Source organism: Papaver somniferum, unplaced genomic scaffold (assembly GCF_003573695.1).
Source record: "Papaver somniferum cultivar HN1 unplaced genomic scaffold, ASM357369v1 unplaced-scaffold_10, whole genome shotgun sequence".
Lineage (NCBI taxonomy): Eukaryota > Viridiplantae > Streptophyta > Magnoliopsida > Ranunculales > Papaveraceae > Papaver > Papaver somniferum.
In genome coordinates this window covers 16,661,981-16,678,682 of record NW_020618825.1, presented here as the reverse complement: position 1 = coordinate 16,678,682, position 16,702 = coordinate 16,661,981, and positions in this window count along the sequence as shown.

The following is a 16,702-nucleotide window of genomic DNA, read 5'->3' as shown; positions in this document are numbered from 1 at the left end:
TTCTTTTGGGAGATCAAAATCTGAAAATGCTTCCTATGGATCCACCAAAATCATCTCCCATTAGGTATCACAGAAACAGAGGCCCACTTTCTTAGAAGTGTCACCTTGCTCCTCTAGGACGGGAATTGACAGAATCTAAAACGTAGACGAAGTATCTATCTATTGGAGGACTATTTGGGAATGATATTGGGGAAGTATTGTTTTCTCAAATGCCATAAATAAATACAATACAAAAGAACCCACATTCATACAAAATCAAGGTCCATGCCGTCACGACACGGGTTAAGTCATAATATTATAAAAAACAAATCAAGTCTACAAAAAGCGTGATGGGAGCCGAACAACAATTTGGGCTTGAACACATTTCTGAATAGTAATATCTATTTTATGAAAAAGAGATCCTCCAACTTTGTGGTTCGCGTCTTGGCTAGCAAGACAATTCTTCAATCTTTTCAAAAATACGCAAGTATCGATCGCCTAACTCACCAAGGGTTGAAAAGGCAAAAACACCAAACTATTATCCATGTGCTAGGGACATGTCTTGATACTTGTTGCTCTTGAAAGTGACAGCGACAGAAATCGCATGTCCATGTATGAATGTGGTAGTGCTAGCGCTGGTGAAGGGTGACGCACCTGTAACACCAAAGCAGACGTCCCAGCCATTTTCCCAATTGTAAATGAGTAAGTCTGCAGGCCATTTTCCCAATAATAATATTATTATTTTTTTGAATAATTTATTGAATAAAGAGTATCATATTAACTAGTTGGAAGCCTAACTAATTGAACAGGTTGTTGTGCAAGCCTACTAGCGAGTCTCATGGATAACTTAGCCAAGGGAGCCGAAGCGGATGGGGGATGATATTGTGCCACAAGGGGGGAAACTATCTCTACATTCCATGTTAATTTCTGCAGTATTACGTCATCGGGGGCTCGAACCTGGGACCTCCTGGAACGCATGAAACTTTGAGGAACGGGGATGACCAGCTGAGCTAGGTACCCATTATTATTATTGTTATAAAGAGTATTACATTAACTAGTTGGAAGTCTAACAAGCTAAGCTCCAACAACGTACTACTACATTAATTGAACAGGTTGCCGTGCTAGCCTACCAGCGAGCCTCATGGAGCCGAAGCGGATGGGAGGCTGAGATTGTGTCACAAGGGGGGCAAGCTAACTCTACCTTTCATGTTAATTCCTGCAATATTACTCCATGGAGGATCGAACCTGAGACCTCCTGGAGCGTATGAATCTTTGGAAAACGGGGATGACCAGCTGAGCTAGGTGCCCGTTTTATTTTTATTATTATTATAAAAAAAAAAGAACGCTACAAAGGGATTAAAATGAAAAGCAAACAAAGTCAAAATTTACAAGGAAGGAGTTGATAGCCTATCAACAATCTGGGAACCAACCCCTTTTGAATAATAATCCATAATCGATGAAATAAAGACCCGCCAATTTTATGATTAACATCATGATTAATTAAGAAGTTGCGCAATCTTTTCATGAATAAAATTGATTATCATATGTATCAAGAGAACCATATTAACCCTATACTCAAACCATCTCAAAAGACTCAAAACTAGGCTCACATGACACCGTTAACCCCATGGCTCAAGGGTTGTACAATGTTGAATTGAAATATATAAAATCTGGTTGTTCTGGATTTTCATTTACCTGAAGGAAATTACTACACTGACATATCTAGTCCGCGTATGAATCCAGTTGGAAAAATTGGCATCTTGAGTGCAACGAAACACGGTATCACAAAGGGTAATATGTGATTTAAATCAAACATGGAAAAATAATAAGAACGGCAAATTACCACAACACAAGATATATATGTGGTTCATTTTTACATGCTACATATATGACCTTCACCACAAGAAAAAATTTCATTGTATCAAGATCATTACATTCTCTTTCCACAATCCGTAAGAGAAAATCCTGAAAGTTAACAGGACATACCTGAGAACATCATTGAATAAACCCTGAAAATTTACTCTCTAAAACATTCTTCAAAACATCATCATATGTACTCTTCTGCGCCTTCTTCATAATTGATAATGACAAGGTAGAAACATGGAAACACTCTAAAAACTTGTTTTTTGGAAAAGCCCTAATCCCTAAACACACTAATTAAAATCCTCTATTTATAATTTCTTCTCTGACTACGGAAATGACCATCGCGGTAGCACTTGACCCTCAGTACCAGATCAAAGATCTAAAATACAATGCTTTACTACTCTTCTAGATTGAATCCTTAACGCCTTAATAATCCTTTTATATGGTGAACACAAACTTGGTCACCAAATATATTAGCCCCTTCGGAATATGAAAACCATAAACTCTTTCATAATCCAGTTAAGAAACCCATATCTCAATTTACAAAAGGGCCAAAATAGGAAACCCATTGTTTTCCTTATAACTCTCCACCTCAGATCATGCCCTGAAGTAAAGTGTAAATTGGGTCTGGCCAGCACGTTTATGGCACATCCCAACACTCTAAATTCGACCATAGTAATCGCGTGATTTGACACGGATTTGGCACAACACGTTAGCTTAAGTGTGTTATGCTAGACAAATTGGTACATCAGCACGGGAAAATACGTGGCATGTGTAAGCACATGACACAACACAATATAGCACGCGAATAAAGCACGTCATAACATGGATAATATACTACACATTACATCTCATTTCATTATATATTTCACAATAAAGTCGGTACTTTAGCCATTTTTTGATATCTTATTTCCATTATGCTGATTTTATTATTTCTATAATAATACAACTAACTAAAAGATAGAAAAAAATTTACTTTTCAAAATATAAAATAAGTGTGCAAGCACAACACAAAACAATTATTTTTTTTGGAAAAACACAACATTTAGCACGGAACAACACAACACATCTGGATCTCTGGCACAAAACAACATGACATGAAACACGCTAAGCGCGTGACTTCGTTGGTTGGGCTGCGCTGGGCCGACATGTTTTAACCACTACCCTGATGTATGAGACGATAATTGAAAAATTACCTCTATTTTCCAAGAGTTGTTTACCATCTCTTTATACCTGTTGAATTACTATGAGGATTAGACTCCTTCTCCGTAAAATAATCTCTTCAACTAAAACACCATGACGTTGATGAAAATTTTCAAACCATTTTCTCTTTGAAGGACACCTGTGAAATTGACCACGGTTTCAGAAACACCATGAATCTTTTTAATCACAATTAAAGAATTCTTGCAAAGACTCGGCCATTAATCACTAAGAGAACCATCAAGAAAAATTAGCGCTTGCTCCAACAAATCAATAAGCTAAAATTGAATCAAGAAAGGAAGAATTGGATTCAATTTCATACTCAAGCATATACCGTGTATCTAAACATACCACCAGATGTTTCCACTTTGATTGACTGGCTTTATCCTTTAAACCGTTCTCAAAGGCATCACTAATCTAACATACTATTGCCCACCATAACTCCAAACATACTTGGTTAGAATATATACTGTGTGAATGCTCATACTACTGTGGTACATGCTTTCCTGATCAAGCATGCACATTCTTGATATTATGTGTTAGCGATCAAGAATACTTTAACATATATTTAACAACATATATATATAATATATAATATCTCGTGCATAAAATCTCCATAATCAACGATTGAGACCCCATTGTTGATACTGTTTCTTGGCAAGAGAAATCTTGGGAAGCGATCTTTTGTTCGGTTTGTTATATGGTGTTAATCAAGGTTTGAAAAACGGCCGTTTTTTCCGGAAAAACGTCCTTTATAACGCTCACGCCCATATACTGTGCCCGTGAGGCTCACCAACACTCTTACCTAAATAACACCGATAAATAGAAAAAAATGGCGTTATTTAGACCCGTTATAACCGTTTTCACACCTGTGATTACCGTTTTTCTAAAATTAATATTTCAGTTTTTTTCTTCTAAATAACATTTTAACACACGTTTTTTACACCGTATTTTCCGTTTTCATACCGGTTAAACCCGTTTTTAAGGAAAAAAAATTTGAGTTGGAGAAATTCTTATACAATTTTTAATTTCAAACTTACAACTAAAATTTCATAAATAATCATTAAACACTTCAAATTTTATAAACTTACAATAAGTAACCTAGTGACAGTAGTGCTTGAAATTTTAAACTTAGACAAACCAACTTGTACCGGCATTTTTTTTCGACTTATTCAAGTATTTTTTGTTTTCTCGACGATTCTCAGTTGATTCCTCCTCCTCTTCCTCCGCCTCATATTGGTTCGCGTAATGCATTTGGCTGTCGTAGTTAACAGTATCGTCATCTTCATAACCATAGTCTTCTTCCTCATTATCATTACGATTATCTACTTCATTATTGATATTAATATTGGAATTATACTCTTCATTAATTCCTCGGGTATCTTCTTCTGGTCGATCTTCAGTGTAATGAGAATTGTATATGGGATTTTCATTTTCATGACCTTGTGTATTGTCTCCAAATGTTAGGTTACCAAAGTCATAAACAAAGTTACTCACTGGCAACCTTTGATATGAGATTTCAACTTCTGGATCATGCCATTCGTACGGTGGAGGGAGAGGCTCTGGATTATTAGCTGCTTCCTCTTCCAATTCATTTAACCAATGTTCTTCCTGAGGTAAAACTGGTGTTTCATCATCCCCTGCTATCCAATCAAGCATATTTTCATCTGTCAGCAGGCTTTGAACATCGTGGACATCGATGTTATGTCGCTTTGCTTTACCTTGAACTCTTTGCTGCTCCAATCTTAAATTGTACTGAACATATACCAAATCGTTTATTCTTGACGAAACTAAACGGTTGCGTAGTTTGGTGTGAATTCTTTCAAACACACTCCAATTCCTCTCGGATCCAGACGATGTGTTTGTCTGGCTTAGTATCTTTACCTGCATTAATAATGGGTTCGACAACTTATAGGAAGACGAAGCTCTGTATGATTTTCCGAAATTTGCAACTGCATTGAATGCCTCGTGGTACTGAGTTGAGTTGGCCGCATTGAAGGGAATATCATTAGCATAGAAAAAACGTCCAACAGAAGAATCAACTTTTTCCCGGCATGTTTTACTTCTCCCAAAATTCTCCATGCTAGGTTGAGAATCCCTATTAGTATTATATTGTCCTCCCATATCTACAGACATCCTAGGTGCTTGGTGTGGTGTACGCATTGAAGAACTAGGTATGTCCATAGAGGCCTGTGGACGCTGTGATGTACCTTCTCCGGCATTAGTATTCTTACTTTTTCGTCCAAAAAGGTTCTTCAACTTCGATAACCCGCCCATTTTCTTTTGTGTTACCGCCGCTTGTTCTTCTTCATCTATATCATGCACAGGGTTCAACGGTTCATTTTCATACATATCTTGAATTTCTGTATCTTCATATTCAGTTTCTGGTACTCGTTGCCGTTTTGCTTTGTTTCTGTCTTGCACCCATACTTTTGCTAAATTTTTAATCTCAGGTGGCACATGCATGCAGGGAGTAATTGTACCTCTTTGTTGTGCCAAATGCATTTTGAAACGCGAAATTCTCGCAGACACTTCTTTTTCACAAAAATTACACTTCAACTTTTTACCATCACTCATTACAATACAATATGCATGAAAAACATCTCGTTTTGCAGATGTTGATCCTTCCATTATATTCTGTAAGTAGGAAATTTCACATAGCAATAAGTGACATATATAGATACAAGTTAAGTGGACATATTCCATCAATATAAAAATGGTTAGAGTAGCATTATAATTAGAAATCACAAGTTGCATTAGTCATTTACTCAACTTGAATATTAAAAGTTGAAATTAAGGATCGTGTAGCCTCTCATTTTTTCATGATTGAGAACAGGAATACAAACATACCATACATCAATTCATCATGCCATTTTTTTTATAAAGAAACAATGATTTTTTACGTGCCAACTGATTCAAGTTGATGGACTATTTAATTATGAATATTAACATTTATTAAAAAATTTCTTAAATAAATGATAATAAAATGAACAAAAAATCTATATTTCTTAAAACATTTCTTAGATAAAAATGAAACATTTATTAAGTAAATATATGTTAATAGAATGAAACATTTCTTCGCTTAACATTTCTTCCTATTGCATTCCTTGTTGGTTAGTCTCTGACTTCCCTCTCTCACTCTCTTTTTCTCTAGCTAGTCTCTGACTCTCTTCCTCTTGCATTCCTTGTTGGTTAGTCTTGTAGCAAGTAGCTAAGAGCCTAGGAGTATTATTTGACAACAAAGTTTTGACTGCTTTTGAATCCGAATATGCATTATTGAAATATTGGGGAATGCATTGAACTATTCGAGTGACAACTTGAACATATCAAGTGGATAGTGATAGTATGCGTGTATAAATACTGTCGGTAGACGATAACTACAATGCATTGTTATAAATCATAGACTTAGGGTTGTGAATTTTACTAGATATCCACAAATTTGTATGTTAAAAACCCATAAACAAATAAATAAAAAATTAAATAAATAAATTAAACCAAAAAAAATGAAAAAACGTAGTAACAACGTTATTTAGACCCGTTGTAACCGTTTTCACAGCTGTAATTACCGTTACATAGGAAATTCAGATCACAAATTATTTATTTTTCTTATTTAACCGTTATCACACCCGTTATTTAAAAAAAAAAACGTCAAAAAAAACGCGTTTTATTTCTATATAACGCGTTTTTGACCCAAAACGTGCTCACACCCGTCAAAACACGTTATAACAGTCACGCCTAGTACCTGTGATCTGGACCGTGACCCGTTTTTCGAACCTTGGTTTTAATTCAACAATTCGATATCTTTTGATGTTAACTTTTATGAATTTTAACCGAGGAGTTTCTTTCGATATTGTTTTGGGATTAACAATTGGGTATGTGTTTCTCAGATGTGGTGATGACGAGGGTGAAGATTTGGGTTTGGATAATCTTTGTGCTTGTGCTTGAGTTTTTTTCTTCATCTGAAAGACGGTTTGGTGTTTATTTTGTACAGTGTGAGTCAGGTTTTGACTGGTTACTTAAATGAAATTTATGAATATAACTTCTGGGTTTGTGTTTAACTCTCTAATTTCAGTGTTTTGTTTTTTTTACTTTCGATTGGAGTTGCCATCCCAAATGTGGATGTGTTGGAGGGTAAAACTGTAATTTTGGGACTAATTACTTAATTGGATATTTTGAGACAGGTTCTAATTAGGTCTGACTGACTATGGTGTTTTAAAGCTGTGTACTTCAATGATTATTTTTTAAATAAATAATATATGCTTCCGGGTTTGTATTATAATTCCGTGATTTCAGTATTTTTTTATTTTTTTATTGAAGTTATCATCTCAAATGTATATGAATTGGAGGATAAATTTGTAACCGTGTGTAATGAACCCATTGGGGTTGGTAAATTGAGCAAAGAATGAATTTTTCTTCAGATTCTAAAATATCCGATCACTCACCGCATCATTTTTTTTAATATAGTCAAAATTAGATACGGAAGCCTACTCCATCCCATGATCGCTGCTAAGGCCTGGTAGGAGCCAGACTGGTGGGAATGACCATGTCATATGGGTTACATTCTTTACATCCCATTGGGCAAGTCCGATGTGCAACTCTATTACAAGTCCGATGAGCATACACAAACCCCTAAAATCATTTTATTAATTTTCTCAATAATCACTTCTGCATCACTCTCTATAATGATCTTATTGAGCTTTTTCTCCTTCGCAGCTTTCAGGGCATCTTTATCTGCTTCTCCTTTAGAACAACATATAAGGTTAGTTGATTCAACATATATGAAACTATGATTTGAATTTCTAATTATAAAACCTTTTCACCCGTTCAGGGAGTTAAGAATCCTAGCCCCATCGGTATTAATTTTAATCCAGTCTCTAGGTGGAGACACCCAGGGAGAAGTAGTCTGATTCGGAGTTATTGTAGAGATACGAGTGAGGCTTGGGTGTTTTGATGTAGTCATCAACATCGACTTCTCCCTTGCAAGTATTGTCTCTGGTTCTTCAAGTTTAACATTATGCACAATTGCATTTCTACTTGTCCATATGGACCATAGAAGGAAAGCTAATAACGGGAAATGCTCTACTCTATTCGACTGATTCTTATATGGGTGTAATTGCATCAAGTACCTACTCCAATGATTTAAGGTAGAATCTTAGAAGTTTGTATTTATAATGCTTAACATGGTCCATACTCTTGTCAGATATTTGCAAGTAATCAAAGCATGCATAATTGATTCGGTTTTCATTCTACACCTTGAGCATGTGTAGTCCGAGATATGCATTTTGTTATGTATAATCTCTCTGACCGGTAGACTTTCTTTTAATGCTTTGCAAACAAACAACTTGATTGAGAAGGTATTTTTTGTTTTCAGATAGAATTCCAAATATCAACATTATTAATGTCACCACTTACACTGTGAACACAAGAATCACGAAGCCCTCCACAAACAATATTCGCACACAGTCTAATTCTAGAATTGTACGATGTATGTGTAAGGGGAATGATTATATCGATTCATCGACTCGAAGCCTTCGAGCTTGTCATTGTCTTGTCGAATATTATCATAAATAATGTTCGTATAAAGGAATAGACAGAGAATCAAGTATAAATGTAAAGCACATGAAGTTCAACGCTGAATATAAGGTGTTGAAATGTAAATAACACGAAGATTTACGTGGTTCGGCACTAAGGCCTACATCCACGGGGCTGGTGTTTCACTATGTATTGAATGATTACAAAGATAGTCGAATGACTTTAGAGTATACATAGGTCTGCGGAAGTAGGGGGATTACTTACTCTTCCTATTTCTCTCTCCTATATTCTCCTATGATTGCTCTGGATTGGTCGACCCCTTCTCTATTAGTGGAGAGGGGTATTTATAGGGTTGGAACGTGGGTCCTACTTCTGAGGTGTCGTTGTAATCTTATCTTCTTGTGCTTTGTGCCCATACGCAGAGGTCTTCGGCATATGCTACGTCCTGAGATTGAATACAAAGGATTATCCTCGCCTCTTCCACGAGCTGATTCACACGTGTATATCTCTTTGGTATTTAATGCGGGTAGATGGATGTCTGCTCGTGTCAGAGAAGTGTCTCTTTGTCTGGTCACATCTGTGTCAGTCAAACTTCCTCTCAGCCGTTGATCTGGGATATTCTTGTACTTTGTGCCCATTACGCAGAGGTCTTCGTCATAGGCTGCGGCCTGAGCTTGAATACGAAGGGTTATCCTCGCCTCTTCCACGAGCTGATTGACACGTGTATATCTCTTTGGTATTTAATGCGGGTAGATGGATGTCTGCTCATTTCAGGCAAGTGTCTCTTTGTCTTGTCAATCTGTGTCAGTCAAACTTCCTCTCAGCCGTTGATCTGGGTTCTTCCTTGGGATTGGGTGTATTAACACCCAAGGGATATTATCTGGTGCTCCTCTGAGCCATCATACCTATGTGATCCTCTGTCCCTGACCGTCATATCTGCTGACCGGTGGCATCTTCTGATGAGATGCTTGCTACCATGTTTTGATATCTTGTTTTGCATGCCTTCCACGTGTATCTTTCTGTACACGTGGTGTATGATGAAAGGTGTACATACAATTTGCCCCTCTTCTTCTGACTTGGGCGTATTTTGCAATTTAGAAGAAGAAAGGTCATCCTACACGTTTCCCACTTTGCATTAACTTTCCCCATAACTGCTCCTTGGTACGAGGAACAGTTATTGTCTTCTCTAGCTTCATAAATAGGAAAGAGAATGTGAAAAAAACTTTTATCCTCTTCTTGTCAGTGTTCATCCTCTTCTTGTTTTCTATTCTTGTTCTTTAGTCATTTATTATCGTCATTCTTGTGAGGAAGATAACAACATTCAATTTTCTGTCTCTTTCGCTCTCGATTGTTGTTGCCCCTGTATCAGCATTCAATTTTGATATCTCCGATCCTCCTTTCTTCGACTGTGGTTGGTGCTTGTCGTCCTCTTCTATATAGGTATGGGGTTTTTCATTAGCTGCTCATCATTGATTTTTCTATGTATCTACCCGTTTGTTTCCTGCTGCTATATTCTTGGCTTTGTGATGAAGAACACACATGTCGAAGAATATATGCTTGCCCCTGTTCTTTTTTACAAAGTCGGTGAGTCTGTATCTAAGTATTATCCCTGGAGTTGGATGGAGTGTTTCTGGTTATTTTTAGTTCTTAGGGTTTTTAATGTTTATCCGGATGAACCATCAATTATGGGTTTTTTGATCTTTAGTGATCTCCTCGTATTCTTCTCTAAACTGTTTTTGTGTTTCCTTGTAGATATGTCTGATCGTCCGCGGGCTCCTTACCAAACCCCGCCGTCTAGTCTGCCAAGATCCCCTCCGCGTCGAGATTCTGACAGATCTCCACTTGGGGAAGGTCCTTACAAGTCTTCGCAATCGGATCCTCGAGGTCATAGGATTTCGTCTTCCTCTGGTGCGAAGGTTGTGCCTACTAAGAAAGGGGATGTGCCGAAGGGTCCTTCTGGATCTAGGTATGCTGTAAACCGTGCCCCTTCTCGTCCTCGTGAACATTTTAGGAGTACGCAGGCTCCTCCTCGTGATGACTCTAGGAGTACGCGGGCTCCTCCTCCTCGTACTGATACACTGGATGTTCCGCCCCTTCGTTCAATGGCTCCTCCTTTAGTGCCTCCGCAGAAATCTTTCCCGCCTCCTCCCGCGGTTTCTTTCAAAGGGAAGTACTCCAAGGATACTATGTCGAGAGATGATCCGTCTAAAAATATTCCTTCTAAAAGGAAAGCTTCGGAATTGAGTCCTACTTCTGATCCGCGGACGAAGAAGAAATTGTCCCCGTGATACGCAGCATTTCCGTTGGTAAGAAGAAGGTCACTTTCAAGCATATTGATCTTGAGATGTTCAAGGAAAAACATGAGCTTCAAGCTTTTGAGGTTCGCTTCTATGCCCCTGACAATGATATCACTTACGAGCTCCTTGCTAATTATCAGTTTGACGATTTTCATCTGTTGACTACGGTTGGAGCCTTCGAGGCGGGTCTCATGTTGCCCCTATATAAGTCGGGTGACTCCTTTTATTATGACGTGTTGGCTAGTCGTGAAGGCTCTTCCACGAACACTCATAATCGTTCCGTGTCACAACTATATGGGAGTTATCTTCGTTCACTGAAGGAATGTTACCTGCGAAGCAAGGGGGGGACTATGATGACCTGATATGTTCCAAATCCTTCTGAGAGAGAGTGGTACACTCCTCATAATTTTAACAGTTCCTTTGGGGATTATGTCAACAGTAGAAACCGTAAGCCGTGGAGTGTTAGTCTTCGTAATATCGCTGCTCCCCGTGGTGAAATTCGTCTTTTGAGTGAGGTGAGTGATGCCAAGCTGAAGTATGTTCCTGGTACTGAGGGATATGCTAAACGGAAACTCTTTCCTGCTCGTGAAAGGATTAAGCGTGACCATGATTATGAATGACATGATACTGTTATTGAGGTAGTTGGTCCTTGGGCCTGCTGGCGTCCTTCTGAAAACAGCAAGCCTCGTGAAACTCCTCCTGCTCGTTATGGAGATTTCTGTCCTTGGCGTCCGAATTTCGCGGGCATGAATTTTCCCTACGCTCTTGATGTCGTCTATGGAGATGAGGAGGAGGGTTCTGGTGCTACCCATCCACCGAAGAGTGCTGCTGCTGCCAAGGTATAGTTTCTTTTTATATTCTGTATTCTATTTGCCCCTTTTTCCTTGCTTGAAATAATTTTCATTTTTGAAATGAGGGAAAAAATGAGCCTTTGTGGGGATGTGTACTGGTTTGTAGGTGTCGAAGAAGAAGAAACTTGGACCCAAACAATCTTCTACTGTGGTTACCGATGAGGCTGAGGTCTATGAGGAGGTTACGAGTCCTGTAAACGAAGGGTATGCTGAGGATGAAGAAATGTCCGATGGAGAAGAGCGTACCGACACTTCTCACCCTGATGACGAAGGTGGTAATGGTGAAGAAGATGTTGCCGCGAGTGGTGATGGTGAAGAAGGAATTTCCGCGGGTGGTGATGGTGAAGAAAGAATTTCCGCGGGTGGTGATGGTGAGTCTGAGGGCAATATTACCGTTGGTGGTACTGGCGGGGGTGGATCTCCCCTGTTGGCGATAATACCGTGGGTACTCTGCCCGTTATTTCCCCTGAATTTTCTTACGGTAGGATATATTCCGCGGGGGAATCCTTTGATGTGAATGCTGCCATGGGTCTTGCCGAAGAATTCTCATTGCTTTCCTCAAATGATGATTGGGATGTGCTTGGGGATATTGGTAAAGAAGATGCCACCGGTCAGCAGGCTGAAAACGCCGGTGGTCATACTGAGGCTGGTGATGACGAGACTTGCGCGAGTGAGGGGAGAACATCCAAAGGGAAGTCTGCGGTTGAATCTCCTTCAGAGTATTTCCCTTACTCGCTAGTGCCTGAAGGCGAAGATGCCATTTTGGCTTGGCTTATGAAGAAAAGTCTGATGTTCGTCCCCAACCCTTCCCCAGTGGTTCCTGGTGAGAAGAATTCTGACGCTTATACTCGTCAGATGATGCAAGTGTCTTCTGAAGTCCGCGTTGCTGAGATATGGGAGAAGAATCTGAGAGATTCAGAAGCTAACCTAGTGGTTGACCCTCCCTCCTCTGTTGCTGATATGATGGCCATAGCTGATGGGTATCAATACGGTTTTCCCCAGCAACGTGTCTTAGAGATAAATCCTTGTACTGATTCCCTCATGATATACGAACATTGTATTCTTCGCGATATCCGATACCTTGGGTATAATAATGTTTGTCGTTTGTGACATAGATGATGAGGAATGAACATTGTAACCATGTTCTATACCAATTCTTTAAAGAAAAGTCTTTAAAGTTGGAGGCTAAGCTTCGTCATAGAGAAGAAGAACTATCTGCGGCCGAGATGGAAATAGTTGAACTGAATGGTCGCCTGAAGGAAAAGGAACGACTGGGTAATGCCGAGGAGAGTCTCCGTTCGGAACTTGCTATAGTCCGCAACGAATTGGAGCAAGCTCGCAGAAATGTATCGTCCCTCACAGGTTCGTATTTTTTATTGGTCTTTTACTCCTCGTGATTCCCTATTTGTACTTTGGTGTTCTGTCTCAGTCTCTCCACCCTATCTTCAGTGGGTGGAGTCCCCTAGCTCATATGGCTTCGGAAAGAAAGGGAACGACAGAAATCCCGCATTGCAGAGTTGGTGGGTAAGTTGAAAAGTGAAGCCGTAAAGTGGAATGCTCGTGCTGATGAGCACAACGCCTTAACAGCTGAGTGGCGTGAAAAGCGAACACTGATGGTTGATATGCAAAATAAGTACAATCATGACCGTTGTCTGTTTAATGGTACGCTGTTATGGACGCGTGACAACCTGCGTGATGCTCGAGGACATGCATCGTACTTAGAGGCTAGAGTGCGCTTTTTGGAGGGAGAGTTACAACAGGCTCGTTCTTTCTTAGGCCCCGGGGCCAGGGATAGTATGCTGCGTCTTTCCGAGGAAAGAGATAATGCTAGGGCTGAGGTTGGTGCTCTTAGTAAATCCCTAGCAGCGTCTCGAGCTGATGTTGCTCGCCAAGTGGAATCTGAAAGAGATCTTGAAGTGAATGTGTATCGACTCCATAAAAGGACGGGGGAGATGAATGACGAAGTCAACCATCTTCGTCACTTGGATTCAATGAAGCAGGTAGACTTAGACGCGAGTCAATTTGCTCTTACGAACCTTCAAACGGATTATAAGAAACTATCCGACGAGTATGACTTTCTTGATGATGCTCGGGACGCAGTTGTTAATGAGTATGAAGAGGCTTCGGCTAATGTCGAAGGTATAACCTCGTTTTATCGAGTGTGATTTTGTTATTTCTTCGTTTTAACCCCTGGTATTTCTTATTTTCAGCACTCGAGGGACAGCTTCACGCATAAAATGATGAGCTTAAAAAAACTCAATCTTCCTTAGTGCAACAGGAAGGACAAGCCAACTATTTCAAAGGGTTGGCCGCGTCTCGTGAGGAAGCAGCGGAGATTGCCTCCAAAGAGGCGGAACGCCTATCTGCATTGCTGTCTCAGGCCAACCAGCGGACCGCTGTTATCACTTATAAAGCTCGATGTCAGTTGGATGAAGAGACCAACAAAGTCCTAGATAAGATTGAACTTGATATTAAAGTCGAACATGGTCTTGTCAAGAATAATCCGCATCGTCCCCTTCCCGCGCCCTTTCCTGGTTCTTCTGGGCCTTCTTCAGGTGGTAGCGTACATTTATCTCGCAGAGACAACCCTGTTGATGGAGCTGTATCGTCCAAGTAGATTTCTTTTATTAGTCATAGAAAGTTGATCCTTGTTGATTATATAATTTCAGATCATTTTTTGATGTGTTTCCTGCTTTATCTTATTTGCTGAATCTTGTAATCAACTCTTTATGAAATGGATCATCCTTTTGGCATTATCAATTCATCTTTATTTTAAGTATTGTGAAGTGTTAAACTAGAAATAACTTTCTTTGTAAAAAGCTGAGAGTGTTTGGGTGCGACACCGAAGGTAAATACCTTCGTGATCGTCTTGAGACCTGTCACCCCGCTGGCGAATCCTGGGCCAGAGGATTCCCAAACGGTGGGGGCCGAGGCAGCGTTCTAGGATATGGAATGCTTATTTGAAATATTTACATGCACCCATTCCGTCGACCCGCTTCCTTAAAATTGGTTGGGTATCTCTTTCTGCTGGGTGACTTCCCCCTGGTCTTACACTCATAGACACTGATAGGGGAGCCCTGAGAGATTGTAGATTAACTACTTTCCCCAATATTGTTAATTTATTATGTAATGTATATGTGTTCACCCAGCGGGCCTTTTGACCATTTCGTTTGCTTGAAAATTTCCCAAAAAGTTTGCTTGATTGATAGGTTGAGGCCTGCTATTCCTCGTCCAGAGATAGAAACATGTAAAGCGGTTACACTGCCTTCTTCTTCTGGTATTCTTCACGCAGATGCAAAGCTGCGTTGTTCCTATGGGTAGTACGGTTTGAGCCATTTAGCATTCCAAGGGTGCCGGAGGACCTCGCCTTTCAAATTGCGAAGATAGTAGGAACCGTTTCCCGCAATGTCGTGTATTATAAAAGGTCCTCCCTATGTAGGTGCTAACTTTCCCCATTTCTTCTCTCGTTGATACTGCGGGATTGTTCTTAGCACATACCGCCCTTCTACAAAATTTCGAAGCTTAACCTTTTTGTTGTACTCTCTTGCTAGTCTCCGTTGATAATTTTCCATATTTTGCAATGCTGCTTCCCTCCTTTCTTCCAGGTCGTCCAGTCTCTCTAACATCATGTCTGTTGTGAGATTTTTCTCCCATGCTTCGGTCTTTGTGGTTGGCATGAGGATCTTTGTTGGGATGACTGCTTCAGCTCCATAAGTGAGGATAAATGGGGACTCCCCATTAGAAGATCTTCGTGTTGTCCTGTATGCCCATAATACATTGTGTAGCTGTTCACACCATCGCCCCTTGTGTTCGTCTAATTGCTTTTTGAGGATAAGGGCGAGGGTCTTGTTAGTAGCTTCCGCTTGTCCGTTGCTTTGAGGGTATATTGGGGTGGACTTGTTTTTCCTTATTTTGAAAGTGTCGAAGAGCATGTCTATGTTTTTCCCCTATAATTGTTTTCCATTATCGGACACGATTTCCGCTGGTATGCCGAACCTGCAAATAATGTTTTGGAATATGAAACTAAACACGTCCACGTATCTGATCCTGGATAAGGCTTTGGCTTCCACCCATTTACTGAAGTAGTCCGTGGCTACTATCAAAAATCGTCTTTTCCCTGATCCTTCGATGAAAGGCCCAACGATATCTATGCCCCATTTTGCAAATGGTCACGGACTATCCACAAAATTCAACGTTGTTGCTGGTGCGTGTATCTTTTTGGCGAAACACTGACATTCTTCACATCGTCGGGACATTTTTGCAACATCTTGTATCATTGTGGGCCAGTAATATCCTTGCATTTTTTCTTTGTCGGCTAGTGATCTCATGCCGCTATGATTCCATGCGTCACCATAATGGATGTCGTTTAGAATTCGATGCCCCTCTTTCCTGGATAAGCAACGTAGTAACGGTCCGAGGAAAGATTTCTTGTACAGGATCCCATCCCGAAGATCATATCTTCCTACTTTGGAGAGTATTTTCCTGGTTTTTTTGTGATCCGCGGGTAAGGTTCCATCCTTGAGAAATGCATGGATCATCATTCTCTAATCATCTTCTTTGTTGAAATCATCGTCTTGATTTGCTCTTGACAGGATATCTTCTTCGTCAAAATCGTCACGGATGTCTTCTCCCACCAGATCTTCGATATTTTCTTCCACTGCATCTTGATTTGTAGCAAAGGAAAATTGTGATGTAATCGAAGGCTCGTATACCCTTGTTATTTTGATAGCTTCGATACTCTTGGCCTTCAGCATGGATGATATATATGCTAGAGCATCCGCGTGCCTGAGATCCCTTCTGCATAAGTGCCGAAACTTGATGTTCGGGACTTGTGATGCCAATGTTTGGACCAAGGCCATGTAAGCTGAGAGGGTGTCGTCGTACACATTGTATTCGAGCCCTATTTGCCGTATGACAAGCTGCGAATCACTTGTCAGTCTTACATCAGTTACCCTCATCTCTATTATTAAGCGGAGGGCA